Consider the following 15,581-nt stretch of genomic DNA (forward strand, 5'->3'; position numbering starts at 1 on the left):
CTACAATGAACATAGTAATATTGACATTTTCACATGCCTTGTGCATCTCCCATTGTTATTTGTACTCAAAGTCGACTGCTAGAAGCCTGTATGTAACTCCTATCCTCTGATCCTATGTTAACTCTCACTAAGGATTTTTTTTTAATTGTCTGTACATCACTGTAAATTACAATAAATAAAATAAATAGAAATTTAAAATGGGAATTGTAAGGGAGAGTTCATGTGTTCATGTGTTGAGAAATGTCTAACCTGGGCAGAAAAAGTGGCTCTTAATAAAAATGTGATTTTCTATTTTCAGACACCTCTACATCCAACACCCCACGCCTCACCCCCACTCCCCACTCCCGTGGGTAGAAATATGTAGAGGGCATGTTTGGTCTGGTGATGGTCCTGAATAATGCACCCAGCCTTCTTTTGGCACCGTAGTGAGAACACGCCCTCGATATTGGCGAGGCGTGCCCGTCACTACAGCACTCTGCCCTTTCTTTCGATCCTACGCATTGGATCCCCACCCCACGCCAGACTGTGACGCAACGACTGACAATGCTGTCTAGGCACGCCCACAGAAATGCATTTGATTCTTCGACAGCACTCTAAATCGCATTAATGAACAATTTTGAAGTCAGCACAGTGACCGCGTCAGCATGTTGGGACCAGGATGGATCCGCTGAGATGTCGACGCCCAGGAAACTGAAGATATTCACCCAGAAGACCTGAACACTATAAGACAAAGGAGCAGATGTCGGCCATTCGGCCCATCTTGCTCCGCCATATCATCATGATCTGATCCAATCTCCCCTTTAGTCCCATTCCCCCGCCTTCTGACCATAACCTTTGATGCCCTGACTACTCAGAAACCTATCAAACTCTGCCTTAAATACACCCAGTAACCCGGCCTCCACTGCCGCCCGTGGCAACAAATCACCCGGGACTACCCGGGACTTGGCAGGGAATTGCGCAAACCGAGAGGACGCTACTGACACGATGAATGAATCCCTGAACGCTGCCGACTGACGGGGTGAAGGATCTTTTTTGCTGCCCCGAACAGTCAGCGGAGAGACTGGCTGTAAGTTATGAAATTAGTCAGCTCCGCCCTGGGGATAAGCCTCCTTTGTGTCCAGGACATTTTCATGTAGCGGTGCCTCAGAAAGGCTGCAGCCGTCATTAAGGACTTTATCACCCAGGACCTTCCTCTTCTCACTGTTACCATCAGGAAGGAGGTACAGAAGCCTAAAGCCACACAATCAGCGATTCAGGAACCAATTCTTCCCCTCTGCCATCCAATGTCTAAATGGACTTTGAACCTATGAACTCTACCTCACTCTTTTATCTGTTTTGCTCCATTTTTAATTTAACAATTTAATATACATATATTTACTCTAATTAAATGTTTGATTTTTATTTCTATATGTATCATGCATTCATTGCACAGCTGTCGCTAATTTAACAGATTTCTCGACATCGGTCCGAGATATTAAACCCGAATCTGATTCTGATTCTGAAGTCAGTCACATCCGTAAGACAGATGTTGGTGAAGATCAGAACTGAGACTCTCAATCCGGATCAGCAGAAAATGAGTTCGGTGGGAAGATTCCAGCTCTCGAAATCCCAAGCGTTTGGCACAACAATGTGACCGGAGTGAGCAGTTTCGCTTGTCACCTAATTTCTGCCCGCACCGATTCGCAACCCTGTGAAATGTATCAGCCGATATTATACGCAAGTTAGAGGCATTTGTATCTCAAAGCAATATAGGTCCAACATATTTCGACATCAGACTCTCCTCTCAACAACGGAAAGGACAACGGGCTTTCCACCAATTAACTTTAAATGGAAAAAGGAAGACGTTAAACTATGTAAGTTCACTTGCCAGTTTCTCGTTCTTCCATATAAATGTCCACAGCGCTCATCAACATGCAGATCCATCGCTTTCCAAAGACTGCTGCACTGTTTCCATTTTACACGTATTTCCACAACAGAGTGTAACAGCAACACAGTCTCCCAACTCCTACACTGACCTCCTGAAGCCAGCGTGCCGTTCACCTTGCCCACAGTCTCTGCATATGAGACGGGTTTCAGCGAACTATGTCCTTCTACGACTCTCTTTCCCTGCTGATTTGCACTTCCCGGTACTCTATCATTACTGGAATAAATATTTAGCTGGTTTGACATTCCAAAATGTGACACTACAAACTTAACTGCCTTGAAAACTATCTCCAATTCCTCCTTCAGTGTTTCTGTTTGATATTGCCAATTATCTCGTGCGTCAATGCAAAAATCGTGATGCAAATCGCTGATAATATCCAATAACGGGGCACGTCCGGGATTTGAACCCGGGACCTCTCGCATATGCGTTTTTCACCCGAAGCGAGAATCATGCTACAGACCAACGAGCCCTCATTCGCAGATTGCGTCACAACTGAATTCCGAAGCCATTTAAAGTTAATTGGTGGAAAACCCATTGTCCTTTCCGTTGTTGAGAGGACAGCCTGATGTCGAAATATGTTGAGCCCGTATTGCTTTGAGATTACATGAGTATTCGTTACTTGATTCAGTCAAAATAGGAATATAATGGACCCTGATGTAGTGCAGATCAGATTGCGTTTGCCAATAGAAAGGACCCAAACAAGGTACGCTTGTTTAAAACTCAATTCCAAGCATATGGTTCTTCCTTCTGAGCAATTCCCTGCCTCAGCGGCTGGTGGGGGTTGGATAATTAGAATGACTTCAGGCAGGTGCACAGAAGTATTTGTCCCATGACCAGCGGAGACGTTTGATAAATGGCACACAGTAAGAACTTTATCCAGGACGGATTTTCAAACGTCGATGCTGCCTGGCCTGCTGAGTTCCTCCAGCATGTTGTATGTGTTTCGCAAGTTCGTCTCACATTCCGCTGATTATCCTTTCACTGACAAGCATTGTTCCGTCACGTGCTCTTCCAACTCATTTCTCGTCACCTTCTGAATTTACTATCTGTATTTACCTCTTCTCGGGCCGTCTAAGTCGAAACTCACAAGAAGATTCCCATTCAAACCACACAACCTATCATCCATATACCCTTACTCCACGTCGAGTATGATTGCCTTCACCGATGCCATCACCACATTGCTGTTTGGGTAAAAACTAGTATGGAGATGGAATGAGAGAAAGTACGTAAAGGATGATCTATATCTTGCTGACAGCCGAGGGGAAAGGAGAAAATCGTGAAAGTCAACAGGATTGTGATATTTGCTCAATGACAGAAACTTCTCTTCAGCGAAACTGGTTGGAAAATGAAGAAAATAAAGAACGAAATGGAGGTAGAATGCCAAATTGTCATGGACGGGATTGGAAACTACCTCTCCAGTGGAAACTGTGACTTAAACACATCACCAATCTATCCTGGCCATGGTGAGTGAACTTAGACAATAGACAATAGGTGCAGAAGTAGACCATTCGGCCCTTCGAGTCTGCACCGCCATTCTGAGATCATGGCTGATCATTCACTATCAATACCCAGTCCCTGCCTTGTCCCGATATCCCTTGATTCCCCTATCCATCAGATATCTATCTAGCTCCTTCTTGAAAGCATCCAGAGTATTGGCCTCCACCGTCTTCCGATGCAGTGCATTCCACACCTCCACAACTCTCTGGGAGAAGAAGCTCTTCCTCAACTCTGTTTTAAATAACTGACCTCTTATTCTCAATCCATGCCCTCTGGTACTGGACTCTCCCAACATCTGGAACATATTTCCTGCCTCAATCCTATCAAATCCTTTAATTATCTTAAACGTTTCAATCAGATCCCCTCTCAATCTCCTCAATTCCAGCGTGTACAAGCCCAATCTCTCCATTCTCTCTGCGTAAGACAGCCCTGCCATCCCAGGAATCAACCTAGTGAATCTACGCTGCACTTCCTCAATTGCCAGAATGACCTTCCTTAAACCTGGAGACCAAAACTGTACACAATATTCCAGGTGTGGTCTCACCAGGGCCCTGTACAAATGCAAAAGGACATCCTTGCTCTTGTACTCAATTCCCCTTGTAACAAAGGCCAACATTCCATTTGCCCTCTTCACTGCCTGTTGCAGTTGCTCATTCACCTTCATTGACTGGTGAACTAGGACTCCTAGGTCTCTTTGCATTTCTCCCTTACCTAACTCTACACCGTTCAGACAATACTCTGCCCTCTTGTACCTGCTTCCAAAGTGGATAACTTCACATTTGCTCACATTGAATGACATCTGCCAAGTATCTGCCCACTCACCCAGCCTATCCAAGTCTCCCTGTATTCTCCTAACGTCCTCTTCGCATGTCACACTGCCACCCAGTTTAGTATCGTCAGCAAACTTGCTGATATAGTTTTCAATGCCCTCATCTAAATCGTTGACATAAATCTTAAAGAGCTGTGGTCCCAATACAGAGCCCTGTGGTACCCAACTAGTTTCCTCCAGCCAGTCCGAGAAACACCCATTCACTGCTACCCTTTGCTTTCTATCTGCCAACCAGTTTTCTATCCATGTTGAAACTCTGCCCCCAATGCCATGAGCTCTGATTTTACTCTCCAATCTCCTATGTGGCACCTTATCGAATGACTTCTGAAAATCTAGGTACACAACATCTACTGGCTTACCCTCGTCTAACATCCTTGTTACACCCTCAAAAAACTCCAACAGATTAGTCAAGCATGATTTGCCCTTGGTAAATCCATGCTGGCTCGGCCTAATCCTATTTCTGTCATCTAGATGTGCCACTATTTCGTCCTTAATAATGGACTCAAGAAACTTCCCCACGACTGACGTTAGGCTAACAGGGCGATAGTTCTCCGTTTTCTCCTTCCCTCCCTTCCTGAAAAGTGGGATAACATTAGCCACTCTCCAATCTTCAGGAACTGATCCTGAATCTAAGGAACATTGGAAAATGATTACCAATGCATCCGCAATTTCCTGAGCCACCTCTTTTAGAACCCTCGGATACAGACCACCTGGACCCAGGGATTTATTAGACTTCAGTCCTACCAGTCTACTCATCACAGTTTCCTAATGTCAAACTGTCTCAATTCCTCTGATATATTATGACCCTGGCCCATCCATACATCTGGGAGATTGCTTGTGTCCTCCCTGGTGAAGATAGATCTAAAGTACGCGTTAAATTCTGTTGCCATTTCCCTGTTTCCCATAATTTCTTTCTTCAAGGGGCCAACATTGTTCTTAACTATCTTCTTTCTCTTCACATAGCTAAAAAGCTTTTGTATCCCCTTTTATATTTCTGGCTAGACTGAGCTCATACCTGATTTTTTTCTCTCCGTATTGCTTGTTTAGTTAAGATCTGCTGTTCCTTAAAACTTTCCCAATCATTTGTATTCCCACTCATCTTAGCCCTATCATACTTCTTTTTCTTTAATGCTATACAATCTCTGACTTCCTTTGTCAACCACTGTGACCCCTTCCCCCTCTTTGAATCCTTCCTTCTCATTGGAATGAACTGCTTTTGCATCTTTTGTATTATGCCCAAGAATATCTGCCACTGCTGATCCACTGTCTTTCCTGCCAGGGCATCCGCCTATTTAACTTTGGCCAGCTCTTCTCTCATGGCTCCGTAGTCTCCTTTATTTAATTGCAACACTGACACCTCTGATCTGCCCTTATCCCTCTCAAATGGTAGATAAAAACTTATCATGTTATGATCACTACTTCCTAATGGCTCATTTACTTCAAGATCACTTATCAATTCCTGTTCATTACACATCACCAAGTCCAAAATAGCCTCGTTCCTGGTTGGCTCAAGCACAAGCTGTTCCAAAAATACATCCCTTAGACACTCCACAAACTCCCTATCCTGGGGTCCAGCACCTACCTGATTCTCCCAGTTCACCTGCATGTTGAAATCTCCCATAACGACTGCATTACCTTTAGCACATGCCAATGTTAACTCCCTAATCAACTTGTACTCAATATCCACGCTACTGTTTGGGGGCCTGTACACAACACCCATTAGGGTCATTTAACCCTTACTGTTCCTCAGCTCAATCCACACAGACTCTACTTCCCCTGTTCCCAAGTCACCTCTTGCTAAGGACTGAATCTCATTCCTCACCAACAGGGCCACCCCACCCCTTCCTCCCATATTTCTGTCTCTACGATAGCACCTATACACTGGTACACTCAATTCCCAGGCCTGATCCCCTTGCAGCCATGTTTCCGTTATCCCAACAATATCGTAGTTCCCCATTTTCATCTGAGCTTCAAGCTCATCTGTCTTATTTCTGACACAACACGCATTCAAGTATAGAATTCTGAGCCCATTCATACATTCTTTGCTTAAAACACTGTCTACTGTACCTAACCCAGCTCTTTGTGGTTGTGGTTAACTTGTGGTTAATGTCATTACTGCAGCCAATCAAAGGATTAATGTGCTTTCCAGATCCCGGGGATGGGGTCGGAGAAATAATTCTTTTTCAGCTTGCTGCTACTGTTTAGAAGGAGATGTTGTTTGTTTTGATAGAGAAGCTGAGAATAGAATGAAATGGACCGTGCGAGCAGATAGGATTAGTTTAGTTTAACATTGTGTTCAGAGAAGACGAGATGTTTTGAAAGGTCCCTCCGACGGTGTTGACCACTGTTTTAGTCAACATGACTACTGCCGACGGTATTGACGGTGTTAACTAATTTTACACAATTAGTTCCGCATGTGGTGTAAACGTCGGATACATTATGGTTGTTAGAAATGCGCTCAACAAAATGATACTTCTCACAGTTTCACTTTGTGATCGGGCAAGATACGGGACAACACAGCGTCCGCACACTTCATACTGAACCCTGATATCTCCAACACTATCAGGCTGTCATCGCCCATCATTCTTCCTTCAAGGGTAGCCACGCTTCCGGTTTCTCTCCTCGTCACTCTCCTTCTACCCTTACCCCGCTCTTGTCTTGCATTTGCCACTCCTTCCTTCTCAACCTCTCCCTCCCTCCCGTCTTTCTCCCGGTCTCTTTCTTCCTGCGTTTCTGTCTTTCGCTCCCCGTGTCTCTCCCCGTCTCTGCAAGACTCTCTTCCACTAGTCTCTCTTTTCTCCCAGTCTGTCTTTCCTCTGCCCCCTCTCTCACTCTATAACTCCTTCACCCACTCTCATTCCCTCTCCAACCAACCTTCCTCCGCCGTAGGCTTTCTGACAAAAGCATCTGCTTCCTTGAAATTTCTTTTCCCTCACGTCTCTAGTTCTTTCGCGTTCCCTTTCCTCGCCGATCCTCCGTCTCTCGCGCGTTTTTATCTCAGTTTCTCTACCCACCTCTCTCTTCCCCGTGTGTCTCCACTCCGCTGTCCACTGTGCTCTCATTCTCCCGTCATTGCCACCCCCACGTCCGTTTTTGCTCGGACTCCCTCCAAGGCTTGGAAAATGTATGAACACTGATGGTTTGAAGTTGCTGCACAAACACGTTTACTTGCGGGTAGTTCGGTGGAAATTCAGAAAGCAGTTCGCCAGCGCAGCGAGATATCTGGTGATGTCAATTATTCAACTAATTAATACATAAAATGGCTAAATTCTTCTCAGTGGCGGTAGAGTGCTGAGTGCTTCTCAGTCTTCAAAGTCAAATATCTTTAAAGTTAAATCGACTGCATCGCAGGTCACGGGTATGGGTTGGTCAAGTCATTAGAGAGGTCAGGTTCCTGCCAAACGGTCTATGTGTGCGCTGGAAAATATTGTTCTTCAAACTGCCCACAGCCCTCGCGAATCTCCCGAAGACACTCTCCCTTTTTGATCACAGGTCTCTGGAATATCGTTGTGGATCTTTTAAAGTGTTTGGAGGAATATAAGTGCTGTGTTATTGTAATGCCTGTCAGCTGTCATTGTTTATTCCATCACTCACACCGCGCGGAATGACTGGAGCAAACGAAAGAAAAGAACTGACATATATTCCCCTTTAATAAATACGTGTTCTCCATTTCACCCGCCAAAACAAACTCCTTCCCTTAATTTCAGAAGCGAATGTGCTCCGTCAAATTTTACAAAATAAGTCTATTTCAAAATGAATGCCAACTTTAAAAGCAACACAGATAAAAAAATATCATATTTAAATAGTTCATGCCAGGTATCATGGAAAATAACTGGAAAATTCACATCATATTTTGTTTTAAAGTAAATAGATTGCAATATCCCTTGAGGAGTCAAGTTAATAACACGGTGACAGAGTGAGTAAAAATATTTTAACGTAAATGTTTGTGCAGTTGGTTGTCACTAATATGACTGACATGATAGTAACGCTAATTTCCTCAGTGGAATTGCTCTCCCCTCAATAAAAGACTGCTAATCCGATCACCAGTCCATCTGAGCAGCTGAAACGTTCCGTACAACTGAACGCTGCTTCTGACGGAATATGGGATATGCGGCGATTTACTACATCGCGGCCATTTTCTATCCCACACTTGTAGCAGTTGGTGTGCCCGGTAAGATCCCGGAGCTGGTCACTTTATGCATGATGCCGTCGTCTTGCTGATTTATACTTCTGCGTAGTAGCCTGCGCCGTTGTGAGCATTTATACCTGCAATTCATCGCCAAAACGCTAGTTGGCGATGGGGTTTCTATGGCACCGTGTAGCGTTTCTTCGTGTACTTCAAACAATGGCGACTGAGCGCATCATGTTGGAGCTGGAGCTGATGAATGTTGAGCAAGAGTTACTTTTATTCAAATTACAGCTACGCAGAAAAGAGAGAAAACGTCGGACTAGATGGTATGTACTGCCACTGAAGGGGACTGAAGGGGAGATTGGTCAGCTCATGATGAAATGGCGGAGCAGACCCGATGGGCCGAACGGTCGACTTCTGCTCCTTTGTTTTATGGTCTTATGGTTATGGCCTTATGGATTGAGGCAGGAGGGTGAATTTCCCGTGCTTGTCCGGCCACTGAGAGACATGGACGAGGAAACGTATTCCAAATATTTTCCGATGTCGGTAGGTAGATTTGACGATTTGGTTAATCGTCTCCAACGATTTATTTCGCATCAGCCGACAGACAGCAGGAAATGCGATGTCACCAAGCGGACCAATCACAGTTGTTGCGGTCTGCGTCGCCGCGACGCGCAGTTTCATTTTTGTAGTCGTGCGCGTCAGGCTATGGCGACCGGTAGGGCGTAGGGTACGGCGTAAAGTACAGTGTAGGTTACGCGGATACGCCGTCCATACGGCGATCATTTGACGCAGAGGTATAAATCAGCCTTTACCCTGCTACAGTATCCGCACTGTAACAATGCACAGGTACCATCGGCTGAAACGGCTTTCCGGAATGGAGGATTCAGGCATCTGACTGTCTTATTTAAATGCTCGGGACATTGATCGAAATGATTTTTATTTTGTCAATTATGCTGATGCCGATATTGACATTATTTCATAATTTCACCTCGCTAGGCTTTCTGAAGGATGCTGATCTCTGCTTTTCCAGGCCCGAGTCTCTATCAGTGCAGACAATTCGATCTTATAACAACGTGGCAGCTTACTTAAATGACGGTCCAGTCTATTTTCGACACGTAGGTCTGTTCTTTTGTAAGTCAGTAAATGAAACAGTAAATGTGTTTTATCTCTCCTTAATGCTACCTGGCCACCGCTACAGATAATGGCGTCAGCACTTGCACCACAAATAATGGAAATGGTGTTGTTTGTTGTGGCGATCAACTGTTCTCCCGTACGTGAGTCGTGGAACTCGGATGCCTCGCTCTAAACTGTGGGCAGGTCGCCAATCCACTGACACTCACATCCGTCATTGTCCTCCAGCCGGAGTGCAGGGACCGAGACCGCACACACTGGATTTCCGCTTTCCACTTCCAAACAGACCATACCCTGCATAGCATTGGTACAAAGGGGGCATTCCGGGAATTGCGGCTGTCAATATTTCTATTGTGTTTCCAAATTTCTTGTAGTTAATTTAACGGCCAATGTGATCCTATCTCGGGGAAAATGCGGACTCTCCAAATGCATCACCCGTTACCTGGTTGGAATGGCGACAGCGGATCTGATGGTGGTTATCGTTGTCGCTTTAGTGGAACAGACCAACAATATCTACATTTATTCCAAATCCCTGCTCATCACTCCTGTATGCGCTCTGACACTTGTATTCGGAATGGTAACGACGGACTGTTCTGTTTGGTTCACGGTCAGTTTTACCTTCGATCGCTTCATCGCAATATGTTGCCGAAAGCTGCGGGAGCGATACTGCACCGAGCGAACAGCAACGGTAATTATCGTGACCGTGGTTATAGTGAGCTGCGGGAGATGTGCCCCGTTATACTTTGCCATTGAACCTTACGTCATCATTGACAATATGCCGTGGCGTTGCACCGTCACATCTGAATACGCTACTTCACCCGTGTGGAGAGGATACCAATTACTGGACAGTATTTTAACACCAATGATACCAATCGGCTTAATCTTGGTGTTTAACGGGTTAACTGTAAGACATATCGTTCTGGCAAATAGAATCAGCAGAAGGCTTCGGCACAGCAGCCACAATCAGAAAGATGCCGTGGTGGAAAAACGCAGAAAATCGATGATTTTGTTGTTTTCTATATCAGCTAATTTCATATTATTTTGGATGCCCTATGCAGCTCATTCCCTGAAATGGCAAGCACAAAACTATTTTTACGAGGACAGATATTTGAGTTCCCCGGTATACATCCTACAGCAATTTGGGTACATGTTGCAGATTCTCAGCATGTGCACCAATACTTGTATCTATACACTGACACAGAGGAAATTCAGAGAAGAGCTGAGGAATGGAATGAAGTATGTTGTTTACATTAAATGGCAATCTGTGTAGATAACGCCCATGTCCAATTACAATTCAGCGGAGTTTTCAAATAAAGCCATTTTACAATGAATCGGTTTGGCAAATGTGTCATAAATTCAAACAATCATATGCATGTTCATCCGGAAAATGCAGAACTGGCGGAAGATTACTGACTTCATACAGTTCAGGTAGGTAGCAATACAAACGTTCAATGCTGCTGGCGTGATTGTCACTTTGGTAGAAGTATGTTCCAAACTATCACAGACACTCAACAGTCACAAGGGCAGGGATGGCTTCAGGACTTTCCGTGTTTTAGATGTTGAAGAATGGAAAGGGTCGGGTAACAGAGAGTAAAGGGAGTGCGATGGGAAACGAGGGATAGTATCGCAGCTGCAGAAAGGGAGGACAACGTGATGTGTTCGTTTGTTAATAGACTGGGAGACGAACACAGAGACATGAAGGGCGCGATCACCCCATTTAGAGTATTCTGTATAGCCGCCGACCTCTTTACCCAAAAAAAAAAACAAAATATGCAACGGGAACGGCGAGGAACCGATCGGGAAGCGGATCTTTGACGTGTGCAATGGTATTGTCACGGGTAAGTGAAACTTCCACAATATTCATTGGCACCCTCCGAGGGTAAAAGGTCTGGCATAATCTCTCAGTTGTGTGCTCTAGAAGGATTCACGTCAATATAAAAAACAAAGACAGTCTAACGAACAGTCCATACCGGATCTAATATTAGAAAAGGAAACGAATCGGGTGACAGATCTCTCCATTGGTCAAAATTTCAGACGATAGGGCAGAATTCCCCTCCATTCACCTTGCACAGGAATAGGACAAGAGAGCATGGGAGGGTCAGCGATGCATGGCGCTACCTGGCAGGAACTTGAGAAGGCAAATTGGGAAATGATGGAATCAGGGAAATGATGGAATCAAGAAAATGCGCAGGACATATGTGGGGATTGTTTCGGGAGCACTTACATGGAGCTTAGTATAGGCTTGTCTCATTGACGCGGGGAAAGGATGACAGTGTAAAGTAACCTGGGAGACAAGAAAGTTGGAACAACTCGTCAAGAGGAAGAAAGAACGATACTTATAGATTAGGAAGAAAGGATCAGGTAAGGCTGTAGCGAGTCACAAAGCAGACAGGAAAGAATTTAACAACGGACTTAGAAGAGGTAGAAGGGGAGTTGAGAAGGCCTTGGCGAGTTACACTATGAAGAACAGGAGGAGTCTGGACAGAGTGTGGGCATATCAGAGAAAACCGAGTTAACGTGTCTGGAGTCAAAGGAGGCAGTGAGGCTCCTTACTGAATACATTGATGAATGTGAACACAGCGTCAAAAGGCAGATATACTCGAACATGCCGACACTAAAAAGAGGAAGCGCTGGAAACTTGGAAAATATTATGATAGACGATTCCCTGGAGTCGGAGGGGATATACTCCAGGAGATTTACCAGGATGCTGCCTGGTTTAGAGTGTATGCGATATGATCAGAGATTAAGGGAGCTAGGGCTTTACACTTTGGAAAGAAGGAGGATGAAAGGAGTCATGATAGAAGTGTACAAGATATTAAGAGGCATTGACAGAGTGGACAGCCAGCGCCTCTTCCCCAGGGCACCACTGCTCAGTACAAGAGGAAACGGCTTTAAGATAAGGGGTGGGAAGTTCAAGGGGGATATTAGAGGAAGGTGCTTTACTCAGAGAGTGGTTGGTGCGTGGAACACACTGTCTGAGTCAGTGGTGAAGGCAGGTAAACTGGTGAAATTTAAGAGACTACTAGACAGGTATATGGAGGGATTTAAGTTGGGGGATTATATGGAAGGCATGGTTTGAGGGTCGGCACAACATTTCGGGCCGAAGGGCCTGTAATGTGCTGTGCTATTTTAAGTTCTATGTAATTTGGGAAAGCAAGTGAAGGGATTGATAAGCTTTTGGGCAGGATATTTCTGTGTTCACTGTCCACGGAACCAGATGACTGGAATGTGCCAAATGGTATTCATTTGTTGTAGAAAAATATTAACGATACTCCTTAGAATTATAGACCGGGTCTTACGTCAGTAGTGGGTAAACTGTTGGAGACGATTATTGTAGAGGTGATTTATAAGTATTTGGAGAAACGTAGTCTGGCTACGGAGAGTCAACATGTTACGTTGTCCTTTACGAGTCAGATTGAATTATTTGAAAAAGTGAAAATAAAACGAACAGAAGAATCAGAACAGTCGATGTGGATGTACTAAGTTTGGTCAGGCGTTTGAACAGTTCCCCACAGTAGACTCAGTCAGAAAGTCAGGAGGCAACGGATCCAGGGAAACGTGACTGGTTGGTTCAGAATTGGCTTACTAACGGAAGGCAGATGATCAGAGTGCATTCCGTCAAGAAGACAGAGGGCAGCTGTGTTCCGCAAAGAGGGTTGAAATTTCGGCACACTTCACAACTATATTTGGTGTCAGCAGTTACAGTGTTCGGAGAAACAGGGCTGAGGGAGATAACAGATTTAATCTGCCCACACAGCAATAGCTGGATCATTTATGGAATTAGGGCTGACGACAGAAGCAAATTGCTGAGCTATTGACTGCATCAGCACGATTTCCAAACTGACCTGCCATTAAAATATTACAGGGAAAATACTACAATTACTTCAAAGCAGCTTTTCCAGTGGAACCTTACAACTTAAAACCAGCATTTCAAAGTGTTCAGCTGCAGTTTTTGCTGCTCATTAAAAGAACAATTCTTCCAAAATACCAATTCCTAATTTCCAGTTCAAGTACACACCAATTTATCCAAATGCCTATCTACCTCTAAATTGTGGTTTTAGTGTATCTGGTGTAGATACGCTCATATTTCGATCTCTTTAACCCTGAATCCACATGGCCGGTGTGGAATCCGTGTCTCCCTCTGAAATCATTCAAAAATGAAACATGAAAATCTACACAAACTTGAAACGCAGCGACAGCAAAGCAATAATCAGGCTCACACTTGTCGACCTTTAAAACCATCGCAGGCAATTGGAGAATACAGAATAAACAACTTCCAAAGCTTCCATCTTCTCATGCTGTAACCATCCATTAACTCAGTCTCCATGCTTCAGTGTGTGGAAGGACAGAGGGATAAAACAGGATCAGCGTCTTTCTAGATTGGTCGGTGCTGTGAGCCACGAAAATTCTACCGCAGACATCCAGTCAGACAGCCAGAGGAAACCACTGCACAGAAACAGGCTCTTCAGCCCGTCCAGTTAATGAGGAATTATTTAAACTGCCTACTCCCATCGTGGTCATCCATATCCCAGTACTTATCCAATCATCTCTTAAACGTTGACATCGAAATCACAATTGCTATTTGCCTTGGCAGCAGTGTCTACAATCTGACGACTCTCTGAGTGAAGAAGTTTTCCCTCATGTTTCCCTTAAATATTTCACATTTCACCCTTCGCCCAGGTCTCTAGTTGTATTTGCACAGCAGCAGTAGAGAAAGCCTGCTTGCATTTACTCTCGCCATCCGCCTTATATTGTTGTATACCTCTTATCAAAACTCCCCTCAGACCCCTACACGCTCGGGAATAAAGTGCTGACATATGTAATCTTCCCTTCTTCTTCAAAACGCCCAGTCACGGCAATAGCCGGTAGTTGAGCAAAATCGTAGACATTGTTTTTCCAAACTAGGCCTTAATAGAGTCGTAAATAGCATCAACATAACATCCCAACTCCTGTAGTCAGTACTTTGCTCTATGAAGGCCAATGCGCGAAAAGCTGTTTTTACGACCCTGTCTAACTGTGCCGCAACTTCCATTGAATTATGGATCTGCATTCCCAGATTCGTTTGTTCTATCGTACTCCTCAGTGCCCTATTTCTCATTGTGTCAGACCAGCCCTGGCTGGTCCTCTCAAAGTACAAAATCTAACACTTGCCTGCGTTAAATCCGATCGGCCATCTTTAGCCCATCTCTCCAGCTGGTCCAGATCCTGCTTCATGCTCCGGTACTCTTCCTCGCTGTGAACTACACCGGTAGTGTCATCGGCAAATAATACGTCGGCAAAGTTAACGACAGTAATATCCAGATAGTTGATATAGATTACAAATAACAACGGGCCCAGCAACGATCCCTGGGACACTCCACTTATCACAGGTCCCCCGTCAGAGAGGCAACCATCCATTACCACACTCTAGCTTCCGTAACGTACCCAATGGATAATCTAATTTATTACCTCATCGTGAAAGCCAAGCGACTGAACGTTCTCGACCATCCTCCCACACTGAACCTTGCAAATTCCTTGCTGAAGTCCCTGTTAGACGGCATCCACTGCCTTGCCTTCCACACCATTCCTGGTAACTACCTTGTAAAGCTCTGTGAGACTGGTTAGACATGACCTGCTACGCACTGGCCCACGCTGACTATCGCTAATGTTCCTGTTTGTCCAGTTACTTCCCTTCATAACCCATGACCAGCGTAGTCTGAACACAGAGAACAATTTTTCATTACATAATACTTGGTGAGTCCCTTCCAAGCTTTAAATAATTAATCGATTTACTTAACTATATAAAGACACGGTAAGCTCGATCGAGCACAAAACATAGAATATTACAGCACAGTACACGAGGTTCTGATAGGCTTTCAACTAATGTAAGTTCGATCTAACACATACCCCCTGCATCTGAATCAGAATCAACGATTTCTAAGGTACATTTTAAGAATCAGAACCAGATTTAATATCACAGACATACGTCGTGAAATTGTTAACTTTACGGTAGCAGTACAATGAAATGCAGGATAAATAAATATAGAGAAAACAAAACTGAGATCCAGGTGACAGCGGGGAGAAAAGCT

Source organism: Hypanus sabinus, unplaced genomic scaffold, assembly GCF_030144855.1.
Source record: "Hypanus sabinus isolate sHypSab1 unplaced genomic scaffold, sHypSab1.hap1 scaffold_872, whole genome shotgun sequence".
NCBI classification, from domain to species: Eukaryota; Metazoa; Chordata; class Chondrichthyes; order Myliobatiformes; family Dasyatidae; genus Hypanus; species Hypanus sabinus.